Source organism: Pipistrellus hanaki (genome assembly GCF_964339955.1).
Source record: "Pipistrellus hanaki genome assembly, chromosome: 4".
Classification (NCBI taxonomy): Eukaryota; Metazoa; Chordata; class Mammalia; order Chiroptera; family Vespertilionidae; genus Pipistrellus; species Pipistrellus hanaki.
Genome location: NC_140506.1, coordinates 66,139,111 through 66,165,485, shown reverse-complemented (window position 1 = coordinate 66,165,485; position 26,375 = coordinate 66,139,111). Strand labels below are relative to the sequence as shown.

The window sequence follows — 26,375 nt, the reverse complement described above, 5'->3', positions numbered from 1 at the left end:
ACACCATTTAAACTCAAAGCATTAAAAAGGGTATTGATAATTTAATATTAGATAATATAAGCTTCAAGACCAAAAAAATAAAATAAAATTTATCACTTCGGCTGGTATAATTCAGTGGCTGAGCATTGATCTATGAACCAAGAGGTTACAGTTTGATTCCTGGTCAGGGCACATGCCCAGGTTGTGGGCTCAGTCCTAGATGGGAGCAGCTGATCAATGATTTTCTCTCATCATTAATGTTTCTCTCTCTCTCTTTCTCTCTCTCCTTCATCTCTGAAATCAATAAAAATAATTTTTTAAAGTATTATCAGATATCATTAATAACATTTTATAATAATAAAAGGTCAATTTATCAACAAACTGTAACAATCTTACATTATTGCCTAATCCTGAGCTGCAGTAGTAAAAAAAAGAAGAAGAAAATGAGAAATAGATAAATATGCAATCATAGCTGGAGATTTTGTGATTGACTCTGAGTAATTGATAGAACAAATAGATAAAAATTAGTATAGGTATGGATTATTTGAAGCACTATTAACCAACTTGATCTGCCATGTGTAAAACACTGCAAATAGCAACTACAAAACACATATTCATCTCATGAACATATGAAATGTTCACCAAGGTAGAACGCAATACATTGTGAAAGAATAAAGCCATCAATATACTAATATTTTTAAGCCTCAACATTACTAAATTTGAAATTAATAATAATATATAGAAATTTCTCAAATATTTGAAAATTAGTATTCTCATAAACCCATTAGTTAGATAAAAATAATCAACACAAATTAAGATATATTTCTGAGTAATAATGAAAACACATATGAATTGTAGTAGAATAGTCATGGAGTATTAAAATACAGCATAGGGAATATAATTGAAAAATAGCAAATGATTTTAAAAAACATGAAATTTGTTGGGTGCAGATAACATGGTACTTTAAAACTAATGATTTTAAATAAATACCTTTAAAAAAATTATATATATATATATATATATATATATATATATATATATATATATATATATATTTAGGTTATATATTTAGGTCTATATATTTTGTTCTAAGGTTCTATGAACAAAAATCTAGAAAAATGAGAGAAGGTTAAACCTGAAGTAAACATAAGAAAGGAAAAAATAAAGTAGGACTGAAGGCAATAAACTAGAAAAGTGACAGTTAAGAAAATCAACAAAGTTAAAAGTAGCTCCTTCAAAATAATAAAATGTGTAAACATCAGCAAGACTGGAGAAAATATATATCAATATCTGCAACAACAAGGAGCACACACATCAATACAGATTGCATAGGCATAGAATATTAAAGTACAGTATGAACAAATCAAATCTAGCAATACTTAAAAAGGATAATAGGTTTTGACTGAGAGGCATTTATCTGGGGAAGAATTTGGTGTAACAGTGGAAAATCAACCAGTGCAAGTTCCCATATTAACATCACAAAAGAGAAAAAGTATATGATAAGATTATCTCAATAGATAACAGATAAAAGGATTTGAAAATTTGAATATCTAGGCATGATTTTCAGAAATACTGTCACTAAGAATAGAATAAAACTTTATTCCATAAAAGCTAGCTGAAAACTCTATAGCTGAAATTATACTTAATAGTGAAATATGGAATACTTTTAAACTAAAATTGGAAACAAAAGAAATCCACTCCTACAATGTCATTCATTGGAAGTCCTAGCAATGCAATAAAACAAGAAAAAGAAAGCAAAAGGCATAAAGATGAGAAAGCAATAGACAAAATGTCCTTATCACAAATGTTATAATTGTGTATGTAGAAATCCCTATAAAACCAATACACACACACACACACACACACACACACACCAAAAAACAAAACAAAAAAAAAACACACAATAGAAATATTAAATGAATTTATCAAGGTTCTATTTTATTTCTAAATATTAGCAACAAACTGGAAAATGAAATTGAGAAAACTGTCACTTATAATAGCATAACATTCATCACATAGGAATAAATGATCAATATGTGTACATATAATTTTTGTACACTGAAAAGTGATATGTAAAACATTGCTGAGAGAAATTAAAGACATAAGTGAAAAATATACCATATCAATGAAGTAGAATACTCAGTATTAAGATGTCCATTATCACAAAATTGACCTACAAGTCAATACCAATCAAAATTGCAGCAGATTTTTAAAAGAAATTGATTAATTAATTCTAAAAATTATAAGGAAATATAATGGAGTAAAAATAGGCAAAATCTTAACGTAGAACAAAGTTGTAGGATTTGTGTTAACTAATTTTACTGTGTTTCACTGAAAATAAGACATCCTCTGAAAAATAAGACCTACTTACAGGTTTCCTTCTGAGTGAAATATAAGGCATCCCCCAAAAAATAAGCCCCCCCACCTCCCCAGGCTCTGTCTCAGAATGCTATTGCTAAACATGAGAGATTTGGTCCACTGATTCTGAAAGAAATGGAGTCACAAGAAATTTACCAGGAAATTCAGGAATTGGATTGTTATGATGATGTTCCAGAAGATGATGACATGATTGTCATTGAATAAATGAGTAAATTCTTGATACTGTAGGATTCACAGTTTGTCTGGTTTGTGTTGACAACTACCATACTACCGTACCATATACAGGTAATAAATTTCCTTTAACAATAAATGTGTACCGTATTCTTCTTCATTGAAAAATAAGATATCCCCTGAAAATAAGACCTAGCGCATCTTTGAGAGCAAAAATTAATATAAGACACTGTCTTATTTTTGGAGAAACAGGGTAAGATTTACTATGAAGTTATAAATCAAAGCAGTGAAAGCTTTGGCATAAAGATTGAGATGTAGATGAAGAGATAGAACTGAGGCAAGCCATAGGTCTACCTACACATGTACAATAAAGTGATTTTTCAATTAAGGAACCTATTCAAAACGTATAAATATTGGAGAGATTTATACCCAAAGTTTACTTTGTTTGGTGGTGTGGTTTTTATTGTCTTCCTTGTAATTATGTTTAAATTTTTACACAATGAATATACTTTTTAATAAGTTTAAACAAATTAAACCTTTATAAAGCATTTGAGTTCAGATTCTCAATTCCTGCGCATTTTAGAATACTCATGGAAAATGAAACATCTTGTTCATGATAGATGAAGAGAACTTTTTACTGCAAAGCTACTTCCTCATTAATAGCTCTTTGCTTCCTCAAATACAATTATTCCCCACAAGGCAAGAGTCCTATCTCTGCAATTTAAAAAAAATAAATAATAAAAGGTGAAATAATTATTGGAAAGAATTAGTAAAGATGAAAAGGATGTGAAAGCAATGCTATGATGCCAAAATAGCTATTCTAAACATTTGCGCTTGCTATGGCTTGCAGTTAAATTTTAAAAATAGCACTTAAATATGCGTGTTAATAACATCCAGAAGGCATTTCTTTCAAGCCTGTTTGGGCTGTTGAAGGGCTTAATTTAACCACAGCATTCATTTATGTCTAGCAGTTACATTTTTTCTTTTAAGCTCAAAGGAACTGTGAGTTGTAACTATGATCTAATTGGTAAGGAATGAAGAATGTTTTTCATGTTTTATAGACAACATGAATCGCGATCATTTTACAGCAGTAAATTATGAAGCAATCCACTTGCTGTGTCTCCCTGTGGAAGCCAGGGCCTCGCTCATTAAACTATAAAAATAACTCGCTGGGTTCGGCAGCTCCTAGAAAGGCTCTCGGACAAGGTGGGTTATTTTTATTTCACTAATGCACATTTGCTGGGCAGTCCCCAACTACATCAATTTATAACGACATCTACATGCGAGAGGGGACGTGCAAAGAACCTAAACTGCTGCTGAGGAAGATAATTTATTATTGATCTTTTTTTTTTCAACTCTTTTTTTTAAAGCAACCACAATTCACTGGTCCCTTGGTTCCATTCTAAAGCTCAAGTAATCTATACCGCACTTGCAATGCACCCAACCAGGTTTCTGCGGTGAAGTGAAAGGGTATAGGAATCAGGAGTGCCTCTTTTCCTGATGTCTCAGAGAGAAATAGAGTGGCAGCCCAGCCATTTAAAAACCAAGGAGCATAAACTCATCTGACAGGTCTGCCATATTGTGAAAGATCTTAAAACATAAGTGCTAAGGATCTGTTGTTTAAATATGCATGTTCCGTTACTTCTTACCTAATAAGTCAGGTACTTAATTTTACTGGAAGAAAAATTACAATGATTTTTAAATTTTTTCTTTTCACCTTAAAAAGTCAAATGTCGCCGAACCCGGTTTGGCTCAGTGGATAGAGTGTCGGTCTGCGGACTGAAAGGTCCCGCGTTCTATTCTGGTCAAGGGCATGTACATTGGTTGTGGGCACATCCCCAGTAGGGGGTGTGCAGGAGGCAGGTGGTCAATGATTCTCTCTCATCGATGTTTCTAGCTATCGATCCTCTCTGAAAAATCAATAAAATATATTTTTTTTAAAAATCAAATGTCCCTTCACAAGTAATTTGATTACCATGGCCACTGCTCAGGACTGGAGGGAGTTAGAAAAAGACTGTGACACAGAATCTGTATCCCATGGACTTAATCCATCAAGCCCTGTAAGGATCGATTCTGATCACTTTCCTTTGCTTCTGCAGTGACCACTTTCAGGAGCAATTGCACAGAATGTGCTTCCTTTTCCATGATGAAAAGTCTGTGTACCAAGACTCCACTTGTAATTTTTGAAGTAGGATTGATATATTATTTCAGATGTACAGTTTAACAATTTGATATGTGCATAAATTGTGAAATGATCACCAATTTTTTTTTCTTCTGATGAATTTTAAGATGTTCTCCCATAGCAGCTTTCAAATGTGCAATACAGTAGTATTATTAACTACAGTCACTATGCTGTACATTATTCCCCAGGACTTATTCTATAATGGGAAATTTATACCTTTGACACTCTTCACCCACTTTACCTACCCCTGACACCCAGCCTCTGGCAACCAACAATCTATTTTGTCTCTATAGTTTTAAAATTTATTTGTTTTTGTTCGTATAGTATATGTCTTTCCCTGTCCGATATACTTCACTTAGTATAACGCCATTAAGGTACTTCCAAATTGTTGTAAATGGCGAGATTTCATTTTATGTGTGAATCGTATTCTGTTGTATACACATGCCACAACCTCTTTATCCATTCTTTGATGAAAATTTAGGTTGTTTTCATATTTTGGCTATTATAAATAACTAGAGGTCCAATGCATGAAAATTCGTGCAAGAGTAGGCTTCCTTCCTCCAGCTGCCGGCACTGGTTTCTCTCCTCGGGCCACGGCCAGGCACCTGGGACCTGGCTGTCTTCCCTCTGGCTCTGGCTTAGTAAGGAAGGACATCTGGAAGATGTCTGGTCTAATTAGCATATTACTCTTTTATTATTATAGATGCTGCAGTGAACATGGGGTTTATATATCTTTTCAAATTAGTGTTTTCTATTTATTTAGATAAATAACACAGATGTGGAATCGCTAGATCATATAAGAGTTCTATTTTTAATATTTTGAGGCACCTCCATATTTTCCATAGTCCCTGCACCAGTTTACATTTTCATCAAGAGAGTTCCCTTTTTTTCTGCATTCTGGTCACACTTGTAATTTCTTGTCTTTTAGTGATAACCATTCTAACAGGTGTGAGGTGATATCTCATTGTTTTGATTTGCATTTTCCTGACCATTAGTGATTTGAACATCTTTTAATGTACCTATCAGTCATTTATATATGTCTTCTTTGGAAAAATGTCTGTTCAGATCATCCACCAACTTTTTAATAAAAACATTTTTTGGCTATTGAATTGTGAGATTTTTATATACTTTGGATGTTAATCCATTATCAGATATATAATTTACAAATATTTTCCTTTTCATTTTATTGTTACCTTTACTGTGCAGAGATATTTTAGTTTGGTGTAGAACTGCTTATTTATTTTTACTTTTATTGCCTTTTCTTTTGAGTCAGATTCAAAAAATCATTGCCAAGACCCATGCTGATGAGCTTACGACCTATGTTTTCTTCTAGGATTTTTATGATCTCAGATCTTGTATTCACGAGTTTTATATTTGGTAGAATTTACCAGTGAAGGTCTCTAATCCTGGACTTTCGTATTTTGGGGAGGTTTTTGATTACTGATTCAATTGCCTTACTAGTAATCTGTCTATATCTTCATGATTCAGTACTGATAGGTTGTAGTCATTTCTACTAGATTTTCTTAATTTTTTGTTTTTGGCATATAATTGTTTATTTATTCATAGTAGTCTTTTATGATTCTTTGTATTTTTGTAGTATGAGTTGCAATATCTTTTATTTCTGATTTTGCTTGATACCTCTGCCTATTTCTCCCCTACCCCCTAAAGTATTATTTATTTATTTATTTATTTATTTACATATTTCAAACAACTGGCTCTTGGTTTTATTGATCTTTTCTATGACTTTTAAATCTCTATTCATTTTCACTCTGGTCTTGGTTTTTTGTGTTTTGTTTTATTTTTCATTCCTTCTACTAATTCTGGGCTTTTTAAGTTTCTTGAAGTGTAAAATCAGGTTTTTTATTTAATATATATATATATATATATATATATATATATATATATATATTTTAGTTTTATAAGTTTAAGGCCTACCACATTATGGTTTAATGTACATAAATGGTGAAATGATTACACAGTAGGCTCATTTAACATCTGCCACATAGATACAGAAAAAGAATAAAGAAAAAAATTCCTCCTTGTCATGTTAGGCCTCAAACAAGTCTTAATAAACTTCAGAAGACAAAAATCGCATTAAGCATGTTTTCTAACCATGCACTCTCTTAAGAAGTTTTAGCACTCTTAGCACTCTCTTAAGTTTTCTATATATCATACAGCAGTGTTAGCTATAGACATCATGGTGCACTTACAACTCTAGTACTTATTTACCTTATAAATGAAAGTTTGTATCTTTTGACCATCTTCCTCCAATTGTTCCCTTCCCCCAACCTGTAGTAACCACAAGTCTGATCTCTATTATGAGTTCTTTGTAATAGGATGTTTTTGTTTTGTGTTATCCCTCAGCTAAGTGATAACACACTATATTTGTCTTTTTCTGATTTAATTCACTTAGCATAATGCCTTCAAGGTCTATCTGTATTGTCACAAATGGTAGGGTTTCCTCATTTTTATGGCTGAATAATATATATCACAACTTATTTATCCAGCCATCCATTGAATGGTGCTTAAGCTGATAGCTATGTCTTGCCTATTGTAAATAATGCTACATTGAACATGGGGGTGCATAGTTAGTGGGGGTTTTTGAGTTAGTGGTTTCATTACCTTTGGATATGTTCCTGAAGTAGAATTGCTGGATCTTAGTTCTATTTTTCGATTTTTAAGGATCCTTTGTACGATTTTACAATCCCACCAACAGTGCACAAGGGTTCCATTTTCTCCTCATGCCTGCCAGCATTTCTTGTCTCTTGTCTTTTTGATGATGGGACTTTAACAGGCATGCAGGAACTTTCCTCTTGGATTTGGTTTTGCTACACTCCATAAGTTTTGGTGTGTTGTACTGCCATTTTCATTTTTCTCAAGGTGTTTTTTAATTTCTCTCTTGATTTCTTCATTGATCCGTTGCTTCAGTGGCATGTTGTTTAATCTCCATATATTTGTGAATTTTCCATTTTTCCTCTTGTCATTGATTTCAAGTTTCATACCATGGTTAGAAAACATGCTTAATACGATTTTTGTCTTCTGAAGTTTATTAAGACTTGTTTGAGGCCTAACATGATCTATTCGGAGAATGTTTCACATGTGCTTCAGAAGAATGTGTATTCTGCTGCTTTTGAATGGAATGTTATGTACATATCTGTTAAGTTCTTTTCTCTATTGCATCATTTAAGGCTGATTTTTAAAATTGATTTTCTGTCTGGATGATGTATCTATTGATATAACTGAGGTGCTAAAGTCTCCCCTACAGTTATTGTATTGCTTTCTATTTCTCCCTTTAGGCGTGTTAATATTTGCTTTATATATGTTAGGTGCATAAATATTTACAAATGATATGTCCTCTTGTTGGATTGACCCTTTATCATTATGTAATGCCCTTTATGTCTCTTAATACAGTCTTTTTTGTTTTATTTTCCTCTTTATTTTTTTCCACCACCATTTATCACTCCTATACCTTTCTCTACCTACACCCACCCCAACCCCCCATAATCATTACACTGATGTCCATGAGTTTTTTTCTTCTCAATCCCTCCAATCCTCCCCCAACCCAATCCCACCCCTGAGCTGTCAGCCTACTCTCTAAAGTCTGTCTCTATTTTGCTTGTACTATATGATTTCACTCATATGTGGAATCTAATGAACTAAAATACAGTCTTTGTTTTAAAAACTATTTGTGGGATATAATATGGCAACCACACCTTTCTTTTGATTTCCATTTGCATGAAACACCTTTTTCTATTCTTTCACTTTCAGTCTGTGTGCCTTACATCTATGGTGAGCTTCATGTAGGAAGCATATAAATTAGTGTTGTTTTGTTATCCATTCAGCCCCTCTGTGTCTTTTGGTTGGAGAATGTAGTCTATTCCAGTAATTATTGATAATTATGCTCTCATTACCCTTTTGTTAATTTTCTGGCTCTTTATAGTCAACCCCTTCCTTATTCTCTTCATTTGTAGTTTGATTACTTTCTTTATTAGTATGCTTAAATTCCTGTTTTGTCACCTTTTGTGAATTTTCAATCTCTCTTTTTTATTTTAATTTTTATTGTTGACACTGTTTTAGCAAATATCCCCCATTCCCTCCCCTTTGCCCACCTGCACCCAGGCCCCTTGGCCTTCACCACACTATTGTCTGTACCCATGGGCTATGCATATATGCACTAACCCCTTCACCTTCTTTATCCAGCCCCCCCTCCCCTCTGACATTTGTCAGCTGTTCCATGTACTTATTTTATGTCTCTGGTCTATTTTTGCTGGTCAGCTTATTTTGTTCATTGGATTCCACATATTAGTGAGATCATATACTATTTGTCTTTCTCTAACTGGCTTATTTCACTTAGCATAATACTCTGCAGTTTCAACAATGATGTTGTGAAGAGTAAGAGTTCCTTCCCTTTTATAGCCATGTAGTATTCCATTGTTTAAATATACCACAGTATTTGTAGCCACTCATCTGCTGATGAGCACTTGGGCCATTTCCAGATCTTGGCTATTGCAAGTAACACTGCTGTGAACATAAGGAGGGTGTCTATATTCTTTCTGATTGGTGTTTCGGAATTCTTAGGAGATATTCCAAGAAGTGGGATCTCTGGGTCAAAAGACAGTTTCCATTTTAATTTGTTGAGGAAACCCCATACTGTTTTCCACAGTGGCTGAATCAGTCTGAATTCCCAACAATAGTGCAAGAGTGTTCCCTTTTCTTCACACCCTCGCCAGCACTTGCTATTTGTTGATTTATTGAGAGTGGCCATTCTGACAGGTATGAGATGATACCTCATTATAGTTTGAATTTGCATCACTCTAATAGTGACTTTGAGCATTATTTCACAAGTCTATTTGCCATCTGTTATGTCCTTTTTGAAGAAGTGTCTATTCAGGGGTAGAATTCTTGACTGAAATGTTTCTCTTTCACTACTTTGAAAATGCTATTCTTCTGTATATGATCAATTGTTTTTCTCTTGCTGCTTTTACACTTCATTGTTGTTGTTGCTTACTTTCAAAAGTATGAAATGCCTAGTTACAGATTTCTTTGACTTATTTTACTTGGAATTTGTGCAACTTTTTGGATATGTGGGTCATGGTTTTTTTTTAGTCTCATTTGCGAAGTTGGCCAATACTTCTTCAAAAAAAATTTTTTTTCCTGTCCCTATCTCTCTGTCTCCTCTCCTTCTGGTCACATACATTAGTATACTTGATGTGATTCCACATGTTTTTGAGGATCTTCTCATATTTCTTCAATCTTTTCTATTTTTTAAATGTATTAATTTCTATTTATCTTTTAGTTTATGGTTTTGCTTTCCTTCTATTTCCTATCTCCTTTTGAGTCCCTCTACTTCATTTTTAATTTTTAAAAAAATATATTTTATTGATTTTCCACAGAGAGAAAGGGAGTGGGATAGAGAGCTAGAAACGTCGATGAGAGAGAAACATCAACCAGCTGCCTCCTGCACACCCCCCACCGGGTATGTGCCCGCAACCAATGTACATGCCCTTGACTGGAATCGAACCTGGGACCTTTCAGTCCGCAGACTGACGCTCTATCCACTGAACCAAACCAGTTTTGGCTCATTTTTAATTTTATTAATTGCATTTATCAATGCCAATTTTCCATTTGGTTTTTACAACAATTATTGTTATCTCCTTATTAAGATTATATATTTGTTGATTTATTGTCATGCTTTCTTTTATTTCTTTGAATGTGGTTTCTTTGAGTTATTTGTATATATTTATAATGTCCACTTTAAAGCCTTTGTCTGCTAAATCCAACAGCTCTGGATAATTAGAGTGATCTATTGCTTGTGTGTGTGTGTGTGTGTGTGTGTGTGTGTGTGTGTGTGTGTGTTTTTCCCTGATTCATATTTTACTAAGGCTTTAATGGCTTTTTTTTGTTGTTGTTGTTAAAAACTGTATATTTTAAATAATACATGGTACCTACTGTAGATTCTGAATTAAATACCAAAGTACTTGTTGGTTGTTTACGTTTTTTATTTAGTAGTTTGCTTGTTTTAAACCTGTGACATTTATTTTACATGAACTATGTGGCCAATGACATCTCTGCACAAGTTTTTAAATTATTATTGTTTTTATATTAAGTTTGGCGTATGTGTTGGCACAGCTTGGTTTTCCATCATGGAATGACTGGACAGAGGTTGTTCACAAGCACCTTAAGACAATTAGGCTTTAGTTCACAGCAGGGGATATAGGTGTTTGTGGGGAGCACACTCTAAATTCAGTCTTAAAAACTGCCCTGCTTTTACTCTCTGTTGGATCCCTTTGCATTTCCTGTGTGTGTGCGTTGAGATATGGAAAGGGGATTAAAGGGAGATTGTAAGTATATATCACTTTGCCAGGAAATTTGCATTTGTGTGGCTGGTGACATTCCAGAAAGTAATGTAATGGGGAGAATATGAAGACAATAGTAGATTTAAGAGCATAGCTCCCAGCAATTAAGGGAAAACTCCTTGAGGGCATGAGCATATATGCTTTGTATCTTCCCATGATTGTAGCACAGAAGACTACAATGTGAAGATAGTAGCTTCTGCAGCAAGGTTTATTTTCTTATTGATGGCAATTATGAAAATTATGTGAAAAAAATCACAGATGCGTTATGCTAGGTTAACAAAATAACATTGTTTAGGAGAGAAGAGGAGAGTAGAACATGAAAAATCTCTGATGGTTGAAAATAAACAGTTTGGATTGGTTCACACTAAACACTGTCTAATTTGAGCTGGCAATTCATTCATTAGGGATTATGAAGTAATATAAAATGCCAAGAATGTTTTTCAACTTGAACAAGAAAGCTGTTCAGGGAAGCCTTAGAAAAACCATTTTTTATATCTCATACTAGGCCACCCATACTAGCATTTCTATAAGTGCTATTTGTAAAAGCATGTTTTAAAATTCCCACTTATAAAAGGGCATGTCCTGGCAGTTCAATTGTCCCTTCTCAAAAGCCTCATTTGTGTGAATTGATATGTGTATGTTTTCACTGGATCTGTTGGGAGTTCCTGTTATATTTTGAAGTTACTCACTTTACATTAGTCAAAGACTTACACATGGCATCCTTAGATCTCAAACAATTCATGTCCAAGTTGGTGACACAATTGAATGAATTATTCTTAAAATAAAACATATGTATGTCATAGAAAGCTACTATAGTCTGCCTAAGGATTTTAAATGGGTATGATATATTGCAAAGATACCTTTATGGGAATTTTTAAAAGACTTAAAATCAACTGTAAATTATTTTACTATATTGGCTCTAGCTCTGATTATATTCTTGAGACTATGGCCATAAAATATTTCAGTGCACGGATGGGTGGAATTTTTCTAATTCTTTAGGCTCTCTCCACGGGCCTTTTCTTTACTCGCAATTCTTAAATGTGAGAAAGACAAGAGAGACTACTTTATTTCAGATTTTTAAGTTGCAAAGAAACCGATTTGCTTTTGCCTGGTACCACAAGCAATTTAAGTCTCACTACTTCAGTCCCCAGTGGTAGATAAGCAATACAGCTGCCTTTCAAAGACATATCAATAACCATCTTCTTGGCAAAGTTTTATTGAACACATCTTTCTTCAGCAGCAAAATGCAATCTGGTTTTGATGAGTAAGAAGGATGGTGGACAGAAAGGTGAAAGTATCACTCGGTTAAAAAGTATTGGCCAAAAAGAATAAAAGGAATTTTAAACCAGGATCTGAATACTGTAAGATGGATGAAAGCTGTGGGACTAAGGGAGCAGTATCCAGCTACATAATAAAAGCAATAGAAGAGTATAATTATCCAAAGCACGTAAGCAGTAACATGACATACAGGGAATGAGATATAAATGTAGGAAATCTTGATTAATATTGGCTCGGTAGTACAAAGCATAATCATCAAGCAAGAGCCAATGTAATTACAGTTTGCAAAATGATAATTTACTCAAATTTGAAAAGGCAGTGACACAGTAAGTCATAAAAATATACAGATGCACACACCAAAATAATCTTAACACCTTAAACACTTATAAAATGTATTCTATTTAATTTCTTTTGTGCTCATATAACTGTAATCTGAGATTTCTGTGTGTGTGAGTCTGAAATAAGTTCAGTTCCAGCTGAACAAGATGCTTGCTGACTGTTAATGAAACAGATTGTCTATTTTATTATATGCTTTTATACAAACTGATTATATTAAAATATGTTGTAATTGAATTATTTTCTAGACCATTATTTAGGAATACTTGGTACTTTGAAGCTCTGTTTTTTGTTTGTTTTTGTTTTGTTTTGTTTTGTTTTTAGCATACCACTGATGATCTTTAAATATTTTAAATAACACAGTTTGTAAGAGAAAGAAGATCCTATTACCAATAGGGTTATGTGTAGAACAGGTAAAATTAAGCTTGGAGGTTTTTTCTATTTCTATTTGGAGCTTGTTTCCCCTGTGCTTTTCTATAGCAGCAAAATTTATTTAAACCAAGAGTCAAACATTTTAAATTAGTTAAATCTGTGGTCACATTAAAAGCAATTGTGTCGTTAAAGTTCTTATTTTACCACATTCTATCAAATGGGCAATATTCTGAATTATAAAACCACCTGCATACATATAATTGAAGCCAGTTTCCAACAGTTGGCTCTCTTAACTTGTGAAAGTTCAGTTCTAAGCTAGTAAAATTGATTATATTTGCTTCTGGAAAGGCATCAGAGTAGTAGAAACCTTTCTAATTTTCTTCTTAAAATAATGTTTTTAACTCACTGATTTCATAACACATAAATATATCTAATATAAGAAAAATAATAGCAATGATGGTAATATATAAGAAAAATAAATAATAGAAATAATGGTGATATCATTTAATGAATACTGACTGTGCTATGGGCAAATATTAAGCACATTATAAGTATTCTCTCATTTACTCTTTTCAACACAATATTATCAGATACCTATTAATATTTCTATTTTTACCCTGAGGAAATAGACTTAGAGAGGTTTAGTGATGTGTTCAGTTAAAGCAAGTAGATGTTGACTATTGGTGACAAAAATAAAAAATAAAAAAAAAAAGCAATCATATCTATTTTGAAAGGAACCTGGATAAACTAATAAGGAAAGTCTTCAAACTCATTTTTATGATATATTATAAGATATTTTGAAACTGTATTGTACAGATTCTTAAGATGTCCCACAAAGCACCTGATTTAATCATCTCCATGTTAATCCATATCATGACCTGTAAAATGTACAATTTATTGCATAATACATATTAACATATGGGTGGACTTGCATTTTAATTTTAATAATGTCTGGAAAAGTTCAGGTAGATCTGCTTGGGGAATAAGTTTATCCTAATATAACAGCTACTATCTGGAGAGCCTGAGCAATGTGCTCATTTTACTGATAAGGAAATGGAGGTTCAAAAAGTTGAAGTAATTTGCCCAAGGTCAACTTTTAAGAGTTAATATTTGAAGATCAGCAGTCTGATGGAAGAATACCTCTAACCCCTCCAATTTCTCAGGGATACAGACTATGAACCTTTGTAGTCTTAATGACTAAACTTGGACACAGTAGTTATGTTATTTCCTTTTGAAGCTATAGAACAGTTTAGCATGTCCTGTGGTAGTTTATAAATACAACATCCTCAAGTGTATAAACCATCGGAGACAAATCTAAAAAAAAAAAAAAAAATGAGATCATAAGTAAAGAAAAAGATAGATTTCAGTGGGTGATTCTTCACATCCAAACCCAATTCATAAGTGGGGAATGCTATGGTGACTGACCTTTTAGGAATGGTAGTTACCAGTGCTTAGCAAGGTGGAAGGTAGGGGGAGCACTGAAGGTAAGAGAAACATCTAGTAATGGTATCAGAAGCCCTGCCTCTCTTACTTGGTTTTAGGGAAAGTTTCAAAGAGCTATTATCTCACTTCCAAAGAGTTCTGAAATATTGGCAAATTCTCAGGATAGACATTGCTGAATAGGCACCTACATTACTGACACATTATAGCTGAGTAGGCACTGGAATACAGACTTATTCAAATAAAGGAATTGATAACATTTGTTGAATTTCTTGTGTTGTGAGCTCAGAAAAATAAAAGCTCATTGAAATTCTCAAGTCCTCTTCATCCCTTTATAGCCATCAAATATTTATTGAGTGTCTGCTATTACTAAATCTTATAGCCATATGGTCATTTTTTTAGTGTTAGATAATTGACATAAATAATTTATTTTTATTTTTTACGTAATTATATACAAAAATATTTTATTTTGGAAATAATTTTGGAGGGATAGTTTTGACTAGGATTGCTAAGGGTGGACCACTACAATAAACCAAATTTGTGGACCATTAAACCATATTTCAGAAAGTAAATAATTACAATTATTTTAGCACTCCATTTGGATGACAAATTATTTATTCATCCTAATGTTAATACAATATAACTCTTGAATAGAGTAGCCAACTGATTCCAGTTTGAGCCAATAAGAATTATTCCCTGAGAACACTGAAGTTGGAACTAAATGAATCAAATTATTTGATGGGTGGTGGGACTAGAAGATATCTAGTGGCATGTTACCTGTCATATGGATTGGAAAGCAAAGTAAGTCAAGTCTTTAGAGAGGGAGACAAAAACCTAAGCAGTGAAGCACTCTTGCTTTATTAAGGCCCACAGAGGACAGGAGAAGATAGGGGAGAGGGGAGAGAGAAAACTCACACTTGAAGGAATTTTGTCCACTCCATCAGCCATTGGTTCTCAATAATCTCAGACTTGACCTGCTATTTCTGCTCTCACTTCATATTTCAAACCCCTTCTGTTGTCTCAGGGATGCTGCTCAGTTGTTACCTTGGTGGGCCCATCAATTTCCCCATGGTTCCCGTGGCTGTAGATAAAAACTGTTAAACACACTACGTATATATTCACACTTCTAATATATGTAGACACAATGAAGACTTGAGCATTTTTTCAAAAAATACCTCTTGTAGGAAAAATAAACAGGCTCTTCCTCCTCTCTCATTTAGTAAATATTTATTGAGCTGCTACTGAGTGTTGGGACCCTTCTAGATTTGAGGATTAAAACGTGAACAAAACAGACAGTTCTGACTTCTCTTTGGGAGCAACAGTCATCATATGTAATAAAAGGGTAATATGCTAATTGACCGCTAATGGCAGAATGACCAGAAACGGCAGGTCGCTATGGTACACACTGACCACCAGGGGGCAGATGCTCAATACAGAAGCTGCACCCTGGTGGTCAGTATGCTCCCACAGCGGGAGAGCTGCTCAGCCACAAGCCAGGCCGATGGCTGCGAGTGCAGGGGAGGTGGCGGAAGCTTTTCCCACCGCCTCTGTAGTGCTAAGGATGTCCAACTGAAGACTTAGCAGTTGGACATCCCAGAAGGGCTCCCGGGCTGCCAGAGAGATGTCTGACTGCCAGCTTAGGTGCAACCCCCAGGAAGCGGGCCTAAGCCAGCAGGTGGACATCCTCGAGGGGTCCCGAACTGTGAGAAGGCACAGGCCGGGCTGAGGGACACCCCCTTCCTCTCTCCCTGAGTGCAGGAATTTTTGTGCACCAGGCCTCTAGTAAATAAAACATGTAAAGCAGATAAACAGAAGTTGAAAGAAAGTAACATGGGGAAGATGGGGTGGAGGGGGGAGGGGAAGGAGATACTCCAAATAAGGTGAGAGCAGGAGTGAAAGCCCTGAGTTTGCCTGTCAGGAGATCCTTAAGCCTCCACTGCCCCTTTTCATCCACACTTACTCTGTAACTATTCAAGTTTCCCAACAGCTGCTTTTTGTTTGGTTTGGTTTTTTGAAGTTGTATTTTTATGGGTTTTGTGTGTGTGTGTGTGTATGTGTGTGTGTGTGTGTGTGTTTTGTTTTTTTGTTTTTTTGGCTGCAAAAAAATAAAATCTTGCAATTTATGTCATTGCTAAACAGTTACACATACACATATAAGCTCAGCAGAAAATTGCTTTTAGCAAAGAATAGTATCATTTAGATGGATGCCAATGAAAAGTAAGATTTCCTATTTTCCAAAACAGCATCTGAAATGCTTGAGCTTTCACAAGTATTGTTCTCTCTGAGTGTTTGTGTATTTAACATGATTAATCCATTGTAGATAGTCTGGTTTTCATAAGCTTTCATTTTGTTAACAGTGGATATAAAAAAAACATTATTGTGAAATCTATTTCTGTAGAGCAAGTGAGGATAAGCATAATTAAGACTCAAAACCTGAAAATTATTTCCATTTTGTAAGAATTCTGGTCTAAGATTGATAGTCTCTACATAGAAACTATACTTTTGCAGTTTTAACTGTTTATTGGATTTTTCAGGCTGAATGAGGCTAATACAAAACAATTCCTAATTACTGTGATTGGCTGACCTTTCCCATGGGAAGTCGCTGGGAAACAACACCCTAGCTTTCAAGTCAAACCACTCCCAAGTACAGCTCTGTTTAGCTGACACTGAACTCTCTACGGCACACTATGAATTTCACTCCAATCACGGGCACCTGGGGGATCAGCATTGCTTCCTGGAATCCCAGCTATTTTCTTCAGTTCCCTTATCTTCTGTAAAATTAGACTGGGAATAAGTAATATTATACTGAACTGAGTAAACATTAACTGTCATTTCTGTACCCTCTGTACAGCAAATGAATTGGGGCCAAATAAAATCTGAAATTACAATGACTTTTTGTCCTAATTTTAAAATTGGAGAGACCAACCCAATGAAGACTTCTTACCCAATGTGGAGAGAAAAGGAGGAAAGATGTGATATTCAAATTTTTAAAAATATATATATATTATTGATTTTTTTTTACAGAGAGGAAGAAAGGGATAGAGAGTTAGAAACATTGATGAGAGAGAATCATCGATCAGCTGCTTCTTGCACACCCCCTACTGGGGTTGTGCCCGCAACCAAGGTACATGCCTTTGATTGGAATTGAACCCAGGAACCTCCAGTCCGCAGGCTGATGCTCTATTCACTGAGCCAAATTTCACTCTGTTGAGGTAGCACCTGATTGCTCTAATACTCCTTGACTTGTCCTTTCTTAAACCCATAGTTACACTCTGCAGCACTAATTTGACATATTCTACTTAGTGTCATCTGCTACTTGCTTCCAAATTTTAGGAAGCTGCCAGCACCCTAAGTTCTTTGATGATAGTCTCCAACCTGTCCAGTTTTCAGCTTGATTACTTGATGGCATCATGAAATGGTAGTTCATAAAAATAAAAAAGGTTTATCACTTATAAGCGAACATGCTCTAAATGGTGTTATTAGCATTTCTTTCTTTTTTTAAATATATTTTATTGATTTTTTTACAGAGAGGAAGGGAGAGAGAGAGAGAGAGCTAGAAACATCGATGAGAGAGAAACATTGACTAGCTGCCTCTTGCACACACCCCCACCGGGGATGTGCCCGCAACCAACGTACATGCCCCTGACTGGAATCGAACTCGGGACCTTTCAGTCCACAGGCTGACACTACCACTGAGCCAAACCGGTTTTGGCTGTTGTTAGCATTTCTGAGTCATTGAATATCCTGGGAAGAAACAGTGGGGGGGGGGGGAGGGGGGGGAAACACTTCAGAAGACAAACCTTTTTCCAGTTAGGAATAATAACTAAAAGTACCCACGGGAACAGCTGTAAAAACTACAGAGTTTGTGTGTTTCTTAATAATAAAAAAAGTAGATAAAGAGGATGAAATGGCCAGGCTGGGAAAAACTGTACTAGAAGCAGAAAATGTAATAGTCAATACATAATATGAGGTGGTAATTTCACTGACAGGTTTCTTGTGATGATGAATATCATGAGAAAAAGGACAAATAAGTGACAAATTCTCTTTCATCTGCATTTTGTTGCTAATAGCAAGATAATTGCCTCTGCATTGTGTATGGTTTTGATATAGTAGAAATTAAGTCTAGTAAGTTAGGCATTTTTCTTTATTTTTTTTCAATTACAGTTTACATTCAAGATTATTTGTTTTAGGTTCAGGTATACAGTCATATATTTTACAAAGTGATCCTTTCAATATTTTAAGTAATCACCTGGCACCATACATAGATACTACAATGTTATTGACTATAGTATTTATTGCATTGTGTATGTTTTGATATAGTAGAAATTAAATCTACAAGGTTATGCAGTTTTCTAAAGCAGAGCTATTACAGTCACTCGTGACAGTGTATTACTTGATACTGACATGGTGTAACTAGAAAGGTAACAGATTCCATTACCCCAAATTTACTTCTGCACAAATGTTGCTGCAATGCAGATTGGAAGAGTTTATGGCAGTCTGACGTCCCCCAAGGGATCCAGATTGAGAGAGGGACCACTCCTCCCCATGCTCAAATTTTGTGCACCAGGCCTCTAGTCTATAATAATAAAAGCATAATATGCTAATTAGACCAGACAGCCAAACAACTTTCCAGACATCCTTCTGGATGAAGCTGAGGCTGCAAGGGCAGAGGCAAGCTGCTGCAGCTGTGAGGGCCAAGCCCCTTGCACGAGTTTCGTGCATCGGGCCTCTAATTTTCATATACAAAACATAGAGATTTGGAAAGAATGCTGACAAAGGAGAACTAAGAAAATAGTTGAAACGATCAAATGGTTTATCCATTAAAAGACCACATTATTTAAGTTCTTGATGTAGTTTTGATCAGTTAGAAAACCCCAGTAGCCATTTCCAGTTCTTTAGAATAATAAAAAGTTTAAAAAGAACTGTCTTTTATAATCTGCTTAATTCATTATTGAAAAAGTTTAAAGACATACTAAAATCAGTTTCACTTAAAAATTTCAGTTCAAATGAAAGGCTGATTACAATAATTGACATTAAGTGCTGTTTTGAGTAGCAAACCAGTGACTTCTTGACATCAAACAGGAAAAGTTTGGGAAATTATATTAAATTAACATTTACACTAAATTAATAAAAATAATAGTTTGGAGAATGAGAACTTTCCCACTAATGCAAATTTCTGTTAATAGAGTTAATAATAGCAGGGAAGGGGTGAGGGATGTCTGGCTGTCTGGAAAGGAAAGAAAGTGAGCAGAGAAGAAACTGGTAGGAACAGCATCAGCTTTAGAGAGAAATGGGATATTGTTAAAAGGCATGAATCTGCCGAAGCCGGTTTGGCTCAGTGGTAGAGCATCGGTCTGTGGACTGAAAGGTCCCAGGTTTGATTCTGGTCAAGAGCATGTACATTGGTTGCGGGCACATCCCCAGTAGGGGGTGTGCAAGAGGCAGCTGGTCGATGTTTCTCTCTCATCGACGTTTCTAGCTCTGTCTCTCTCCCTTCCTCTCTGTAAAAAATCAATAAAAAATATAAAAGGCATGAATCTACAGAACCATTGTAACGACTAGTCAGTTTTGTGATATTTGTTTTTTCAGGTATTTTTTTAATGAGCATCAGGCTAAAATACAGATGTCTACTGACTAATTATTCAACTGTTTCATCTGACTATGCTTAGAGTCATTTCATATGCGTACTTAGGTGGTATTAACTCAAGGGAGAGAAAAAAGTAGGGAGAAGTTGTTTAACCAATGATATTCTAAAAGCCTGCTGTTGTCATACTATGAAGAGTAAGTCCAAAAATATTTTGCAGATCCAGTACAATTATGCTTAACATTGCTCTTTTCTTCTAAATAACATTAGGATTATCATTTGACATAATAGATAGATCATCCCAATGAGTGATCGTGTTAGCACACTACTCATTTCCAAAAATAGAAGCTTTAAAATACCGGATATTCATTTGGATAGGATTCAGCTTATCAGATACACTGCCCTTAATTGTATTTATGGAGCTAATGACAGGAGAAAACCTGTGTGTGTGTGTGTCTTTAATTTTTTTTTATCAGAAAGTCTAGTTATCTTTGGCTTTGACTGACACTAATTCTTCTGTTTTGTAAAAACTATATTGGATTTGTTTTTCTATTTTACATTTGTTAAGCAAGAAGCTGTGGGGGGAAATGGTCTTTTCAGAAGCTATGCTTATCCCAAATGAGCAGAAGCAGTATCACCAAACTGACAATAAAAGGTAGTAGGAAGCATTATAACAATATTATTTTGAGAAATGTGAAGGCAAGCGTCTCATTAGATCTATTTTTTTCTTAAAGAAAGACTATAGGACAGCTATATCCCACGTCGATTTCAGCGTCACAGAGTTAAACTGATTGGATTTCAACTTATTTACAATTTAGAATGAAATGTAATTGTGGCTTTTCTTTTAATTTCCAACTGGCAAGTAGTAATCTTACCATTGACATAAGTGGAATAAAAAACAGCATCTCTGCTTGGCAGGGAGCGTTTATGGCTGTAGCTGATGCAGATAAGTTTGTTTGAGAATGTAGACAGCTTCTTAGACAATCACTAGAGATAGGACCTTAATTTAACCCCAAGCCTGAAGCATTTCCTCTGGGAAGGGGATGACCGATAACATGGCTGAGGGCAGAAAAAGTATGGATTTATTGAAAAACGGATGTTACAAGCAGGGGGTGTTAAATTCCTTCCTCTAAAAAAAAAAAAAAAAAATCATTGTTTAAAAGGACAAGCTTAGATTCCTGCTCCAGGAGGAAATTTTAAGTGTTGTAAGAGAGAGAAATATTTTAAATCACAGGTAGTGGGCATTCTCGACATTTCATTTCAAAAGATAAGCAGTGTACTTACCTCTAGCTCAGCCTGCAATAAGGGGGCATGACTGCACTTGCTTTTAATATCCTCTACCTCAGTGATTTCTAATTTAAAGAAAATGAGTCCTTTACCGACAGCTTGATAATCTTCCCCATGGGAACAACAGAAAAAGTCTCCTGTTCATGACACTAATGAGTATCATATAATAATAAGCAGCTTCTTTAATGGTGGAGTAAATAAGTCTTTATTAACTTTTGCGACAGCCTGGATGGACCTGGAGAGCATTATGCTAAGTGAAACCAGCCAGTCAGTGAAAGATTTATGATTTAATTTATATGTGGAATCTATTGAGCAAAATAAACTAACAAAATAGAAACAGACTCATAGATACACAGAACAGACTGACAGATGTCAGAGGGGAGGGGACTGGGTGAAAAAGGTGAAGGGATTAAGAAAAATAAAAAATAAATAAATAAAAACTTGTAGACACAGACAACAGTATGATAATTACCAGAAGAAATAAACGGGATGAAAAGAGACTTGACTTAGGGTGAACACAGAATACAATATACAGATGATGTATTATAGAATTGTGCCCCTGAAACCTATATAATTTTATTAACCAATATCACCTTCATAAATTCAATAAAGAATTTAAAATCTTTCTGGAAAAAAAAAACACACACTGGTTATCTATTATGTCTTTCTATATCACAGTCTTCAAGAATAACCTTTTAACAAAATGAATAAATTATCCATAATAGGTTTCTTGCCTTTGACTGAGCAAACTATCAAGAGCTTCTGTAAGGGCAGCGGTTAAATAACTCCTTTGTTTACCAATGATAAAGTTAATTGTGTGAAACCTAATTCTACCGGGTTGGAAAGAATTTTTTTTAACTCACACATGGCCCTCACAGAGATTTTTTAAAAAAATATTGTAATTCTTGCCGGGACCGGTTTGGCTCAGTGGATAGAGCGTCGGCCTGGAGACTGAAAGGTCCCGGGTTCGATTCCGGTCAAGGGCATGTACCTTGGTTGCGGGCGCATCCCCAGTAGGGGGTGTGCAAGAGGCAGCTGATCGATGATTCTCTCTCATCAATGTTTCTAGCTCTCTATCCCTCTCTCTTCCTCTCTGTGAAAAATCAATAAAATATATATTTAAAAAAATAAATAAATAAATAAATAAATAAATAAATAAATAAAAAATATTGTAATTCTTCAAACAAAGCTTACCTTCATCTTCTGCTATAGTTTTAACTAATTCATGATGGTAAGCAAAATACTGGATACATACCTTTGAAAATGACTTGCTAAAAACAATAAATACCTGATCTTCACTGGGGCTGCTCAGAGTAGGCGTTTCAAATATGCATTAATATTAAATATTCCTTCTTATCTCTCTCAATGGATTGAACCAACCAAGTGGCACACCTCTTCGGCTAATTGAAAAGTAGCCTGTGTAACAGAAGAATTAAAAATAGCCATTGAATCATCTGCAAACCTGCATGGTTTTTCTAAAATTCTACATACACATGTGAATTTTAATATATCATTTTAATTATTCAATTCTTCCTAGTAAACTCTTCTCATTACTTAGGCAGTATATGTGTGTGTCTCTTTTACCTTGATTACAAAGTCAAACCATTTTAGCTGAAATTAAAAATATCTCTGTATTTATAGAGAAAGCAGAGGGCTGTGTTTTGATAAGGATTCCAGAGGAGGAGGGCAAAATGTTGTCCTGAAAGTGAGAAAGATCAGACACCAGCTAACGAAATCCTAAGAGGGTTTGTTACATGAGCCAGTGGGCTGAGGTAACCTTTAACATGCAGGAAACTGGAGTTAATTAAACCGTTACCAGGATCCTATCTGTCATCCTAGCCGTGTGCTCTAGCCCAAGTCCATTTACATTTTAGAATTGAAAAAATGTTCTCACTACTGTTGATAAGCCATGTTTACTGTCTCTATTGATTTGCCACTTTTGCATAACCTTTATGTTTTAATTATCTTATAGTACTTCTTGAAGGCTCTCCTGTAGCAGTCGCTATCTGATTAGACTCTACTGGCAATTACTAACCACTAGGTGTATACCTTTTAATGGATTAATCTGCTTCAAAGTTGTTAGATGACTGCAGAGGCAAAACGGTTAGAAAAAAAAAAAAGTGTTATTTTACTGAAAGGCTATTTCCAAATCACAATTGTGCTTACTGTAGAGGATACATGCTCAGATTATTGGCCATCTTATTCAGTGAAATGCCTAAGGGGGGACTATTGTATAGATAATAAGCCAGAAAAAGCATACACCACTGTAGCTATCAATTGGATAATTAAGATGCAAATTTAACACCTGGTGAGCTTGCATTCTGTGAAAGACCTGGAGCCAGACCATTTTGTAATATAAATGATTTTGTTAAATGAAATTCGTATTATAGCAAAAATGAATATTGCACAACATGCACTTATTTTTTTTTTTAATTTTACCTAATATTTACTGAGTGCTTAAAATGTATCAGGCATTGAACTAAGAGCTAATTACACTGACCATCTCATGATCATGGAGTCATAGTAGCCCAGTTTTCACATGAAGAGACAGAGACACAGAGAGGTCTAGTAATTTGCCTCAGGTCACAAAGCCTGAAAGTGGATTTCCAATTTAGGACATCTGATAACACTGAGTAATCCCCTCTGGGATGTATTTCAATAATGGATCCCAAATAAGAATGAAAGGGAGGATCAGGCCATATGCTTTTAACCCATGTTAATATCTAAGTACTAGCCCAGAGTTTTGATTTGAAGCTCCAATAGTAATAGCTGTTCCTAAAATTCAAAATAACTCCAACTCAATTATAATATTAAAGAAAGTGTATCTGCACATATTTTATTCTAAGGAGCTTGCCAATTATGAATGGATTTCTATCAGGAGACGTAACAAAGACAACAGGTGAAGAATCTTGTCTGTTCTTCTAAAACAACAACAAAACCCCACATAATCCTGAATTTGCTGATTTATCACCAATGCCTTAAATGCAAACACTAATGTCAGGAAACAGACATGTTTGGTGCTATTGAAAGGAACCTGGGAAGACTTTCCCCAAACACTTCAAAGGCAATCCTGGATTCAATCTTCCATTCATGTACTTGGGTATACTGGTTAATAATGCAGATTTTTTTCAATAGATGGAGTTACACATCTGTTGATATATATGCCATTTGATATGTATGCTATTTTATTGTATTGACAAGCTTCAAAACTTCGTATGTCAAAGTTTCTGAAAGTGTTAACATCATAGATAATTTTTAAACTTAAAAATGTCGAATTTTGTTGCAAAAAAAAGAGCATTTGTGAAAAGTTTTAATTCATTATTTTGAAGAAAAGTGCTGCTAATTACTTTGGGAAGCTTATGGTGAACATGCTCCATCTCAAGATACATGTAAACGCTGGTTTAAATGCTTTAAAAATGATGATTTCCATGTGAAAGACAATATCCAGGTCAACCGAAAAAGTTTGAAGACCAATAATTATAAGCATTATTGGGTGAAGATGTGTGTCAAACTCAAAAACAACTTGCAAAAAGATTAAATATTGCTCAAAAAAAATTCTGATTGTTTACAAGCAATAGGAAAGATTTTAAAAGAAGGAAAATGGGTGCCATATCAACTGAACGAAAGACAAATGGAAAATCAAAAAGTCATCAGTAAAATGTTGCTTCAACGGCACAAAAGGTTTTTTGCATAGAATTGTGACTGGCGATGAAAAGTGGATTTATTTTGAGAATCCCAAATGCACAAAATCATGGGTTGATCCAGGTCAACCATCAACATCGACTGCAAAGCCAAATCGATTTGGAAAGAAGACACTGCTCTGCGTTTAGTGGGATCAGGAAGGTGTGGTGTATTATGAGATTCTAAAACCAGAGGAAACAGTTAATACCATGACCTACTGACAACAAATAATCAATTTTAACCATGCTTTGATCATAAAACAACCAGAATGGGCCAGAAGACACGGCAAAGTAATTTTGCTTCATGATGACGCACCATCACACACTTCAAAACCAGTTAAAGATACTAAAAGATCTTGCCTGGGAAGTATTAACCTATCCACTGTATTCATCAGACCTTGCTCCTTCAGATTACCACTAGTTCTGATCATGGCACACAATACTTTCTGAGCAGCACTTCAAAACGTATGAAGAAGTGGAAAACTGGGTCTCTGAATGGTTTGCCTCAAAACAAGAAAAGTTCTACTGGAATGGTATCCACAAATTACCTAAAAGATGGGGGAAATGTGTAGCTAGCAATGGACATCACTTTGAATGAAGCATTTTTGATGTTGCTCTTGAAAATTACCATTTTTTCTTTGATTACAAAACCCACATTACTAACCTGTACACCTAGTATTTCAGTTGTGAATATGAGGGGAAGGAAACCCTGATCTTTCTAGCACAAATAGAGGAGTCAGAGCAACTAAAGGTCCCACCCAGGAGCAGACAGGTGAAGTTCAGTAAGTCACCTAAGCTACTATTCTAACCATCCACCCACTAATTTGCGATGGGAAAACTCCATCAGCCCACCAAGTGAGGGTCTGCCTCAGGCCTGATGGGTCTCTGTAGCCCCATGCTAAAGGACCACGTGTCAGAGCCCAGCCGGAACATGTCCGGTTAAACAGACATGTAAACACTGGAGGGTTTCCTCAGACTTGTAAGCCTGTGTTTACACTTAATCAAAATCTGTTGTTTCCAGTGGGGTCATAGAGCAAGATAACTTTGGTGGATGGGCTAAATTGGCATTTGCAATCAATTTGTATTTATTAGTAATTGTTTTAAACTAGTTTTTACATACTGGGGAGGTGCAGAATCATCCCAAAGGAGATGCTAAATTTCTAGTAGTTGGGGTAGGGTCAAAGATTGCAGTCAAGTTTTTCTTTCTGTTAATTCTTTAGAGGGCATTGAAGGGCTGGAAGCGGGAGGAGGGAGGGCTCTCCTTAGATTACTTTGCCTGTTTTGAGTCATTTTGAGTTTGTACTGAATAAGAAAATAACAGACAACAGTCA

General features: G+C 35.0%; 1 long non-coding RNA gene across 1 annotated transcript; it reads right to left on the bottom strand.

Annotated features, from left to right (window-relative positions):
• Positions 1-6,619: 6,619 nt before the first annotated feature.
• LOC311620853 lies at positions 6,620-7,060 on the bottom strand. Its single transcript, XR_014794749.1, has 2 exons — positions 6,861-7,060; positions 6,620-6,775 (listed from the first exon to the last, which is right to left on the bottom strand). It is a non-coding gene; the product is annotated as an uncharacterized lncRNA (long non-coding RNA).
• Positions 7,061-26,375: the final 19,315 nt, after the last annotated feature.